Source organism: Rhinoderma darwinii, chromosome 2 (assembly GCF_050947455.1).
Source record: "Rhinoderma darwinii isolate aRhiDar2 chromosome 2, aRhiDar2.hap1, whole genome shotgun sequence".
Lineage (NCBI taxonomy): Eukaryota > Metazoa > Chordata > Amphibia > Anura > Rhinodermatidae > Rhinoderma > Rhinoderma darwinii.
In genome coordinates, this window is record NC_134688.1 from 66937368 (window position 1) to 66940199 (window position 2832).

General features: G+C 42.4%; 1 long non-coding RNA gene across 1 annotated transcript; it reads right to left on the bottom strand.

The window, feature by feature from the left end:
- Window positions 1–212: 212 nt before the first annotated feature.
- Window positions 213–2613, bottom strand: LOC142740598 (uncharacterized). Its single transcript, XR_012880805.1, has 3 exons — window positions 2486–2613; window positions 1588–1654; window positions 213–1388 (listed from the first exon to the last, which is right to left on the bottom strand). It is a non-coding gene; the product is annotated as an uncharacterized LOC142740598 (long non-coding RNA).
- Window positions 2614–2832: the final 219 nt, after the last annotated feature.

Consider the following 2832-nt stretch of genomic DNA (forward strand, 5'->3'; position numbering starts at 1 on the left):
TGCTTCTCACTTGAGTCCTGTAGGCACAAAAAACATTCTGCAAGTATCCATTGTCATCCGTGCCTGCAGATTCTGCTTTAATGATGCAACTCACTCAACTCCTTGTCTATTTCATCGTTTACTGATGCCTCTTTTAGATGCAACAGATGTATTTTTTTTATACTTACCAGCCTGCTTCACAGGCACCATCCCTTTTTATTGACACCAGATCAATAAGGGGGTCCTGCTCCACCACCATAACACTGCAATACTAAACAAAATCTTCCATAGACATCACAAAAACTAGACAAGCCTTTCCTCCCTTATGTTTCCCAACATTTCCTGGGACAAGTGTGTGTAGGTAGAAATCAACAAACATGTTTCCTGGCCCCAAACTTTACCCCCTCTTTCCAGTAAAGGATTGGCTTTCGGTATCACGCCTCCTCGCTTTTACCTTTTTACTTTATCCTGCGTAAACATTTTTTTCAGCATCTTAAACGTCTTGCCCATTAGCCCATCTATCCCCAACATCAGACCACTTATTATCATCTGACAGATCAGAATCAGACTCAACCAGCTACTGTTGCCTTCTTCTGCTTCTCTTTACATCCAGATGCGCTGCTCCTGTAATTCCAAACATTGTGCCAGTACCCCGTGTTCTAAACATTTTGGCAACCCCAAGGTGTCCCTCTCCCATGTTGAGATTATGAGGCCCTACTGGGATATTGCTGCCTTCATCGACCCTGGATCCCTGCGCAAGGATCCTGGCACTTGGCCCATCATCGTGCCATGTTCCCTCAAATTTTTGCTAGAATGATACCATTGAGGATACCTGCCTTGCTTCCTTGATGCCATTTGCTCCAAACAATCCAGTACACCCCAAGTCCAGGTCCTTGTGCTGCATGACTTGTGGGGGCTCTATACGTGGCAATATCCTGGCACCTTCCATTGCTTTCCGCTTGAGTGCTGTAAATATAAAAACATTCTGCCAGTGTCCATTATCACCTATGCCTGCAGATTATGACTGTGTAATGAAACTCACTTAAGTCCTTGTCTATTGCATCCAGGCCTTGACACATCGCAAATGTTCTTGGCAGACCAAAGCTGTCTAAAATCCCCCTACACTCCCTCACCCAATTACCTTACACCTACGTTCAGTCCCAAACCGAGCCATATGGCCAGCATTTTGGACAAAGATACCCCTAACTTACATTATGCCTATTCCTACCAACTATCCAAGGTTCCCCACTGCTACGCCTTTCTTGGCATTTTGCCCGCTCATTACTTTTTCAATGTACAGAGCTACTGGTGGATACTGTATATAGTAACTAATGATGGACATACCGCATATAGATGAAATATTACTTCAGAGAGTCCCCCTGGCAGCAGGCAGCCGATCTCAAGAAATTCTGGAACAAAAAGTATAAACTGTGAAGATATTATGACGTGAGCTTAAGTATGGTTCATCATATCAACAAATATATGTTCAGCCTATTGAAAACATCAGGGAGATTGTTCCCACAGTCTTGTCATGTGTCTCTATAGGAACATTCTGGATGACATCACATTATAGAATTTCTATAGGTTGTTATTTGCTATAATACTTACATATATACAGTGGTTCTCCTAGCATGTCGGCTGTCACTGGTGCCACATATTCAGATGTTATAAATGTCTGTAAAATACATAATGGGTTTAATGCACATACATAAAATAACCCCATATCTATCAGGAATAATAATATATTTACTTTCACACATTTCATTTTCTATCACAGGGCGAGTCCAATGCCCCTCTGCCACACAAATAACACCAGCAGTATAATGGCACATAATAGTTGGAGGACCCTGGTATAGATTTTGTATCAGGGACCAGGAGCTTATTGTTATTCTTCTATATATTCTTATCCTTAATGGAAAACTTCTAATTTGTCTTTTGTGGAGTCTTTTGGACTGGAGTAGAGAGAGTAGAAAATGGTAAATTGGATTTCTGGATTCAACAGACAAAATAATTATTAAAGGGGTTTTCTGACAGTTTCATAAACCTTAGTCTAAGCCGCATATGGCTAAAAATAACAAATTGTCCCTACTCATTTTTTAAATTCCCTGTGGCTCCTGCGCTGGTGGTTCTGTTGTCTTTAGTTGCTAGGCCACAGCGGTCATGTCCGTGTGGATGGCATGTCACGTGGCAGCTATTGTGTCACATCCAGGGCCGGCCTTAGGTTTATTGGTGACATGTGCAGTATCTGTGACGTCCTCCCCTTATGATGCACCATGTAGTGTCCAAATAATTTAATCATACAGTGCCCAAATAACATCACCCAGTCAATAAACTAGGGATTGTATCTTTCTGTTTTTTTATATTATAGGTTTGGGCCCTTAATGCCGGATCGGCAGTGTAAGTTGAGGGTGCCCAGGCCATCTATGGTGGTAGTGCCCTCTTCAGTATTGACCAGTAATACACACTATGTGATCATTTAGAGATGCAGTTAATAAAATACACTGACCTTGGACTCTCCTACTGAATACATCCGACTGAATGTAGAACGTTATGTGATGTGAGTAGGAGGGCTCTGCTTAATCTTTGATCTGCCCTCCTGGGACGTGTGGTTATCATTAACTCTTATGAGGAATTAATTCTAGGAGAAAGAAAGACAATGTATTAGGACAAATCTCAATCAATAGCAACATTTCTATCTAGAACAGAGTCCAGTCCCCAACCAGTGTAAAATTACCAAAGGGGTAAATAGGATGACCGGCTGGGGTCCAGGGATTTGGGGTGGCCCACAGCTCTGGGGCTCCATACGCCCCTGAAATTGGACAAACAATAACGGCGCAGGGAGGAAGCGAAATG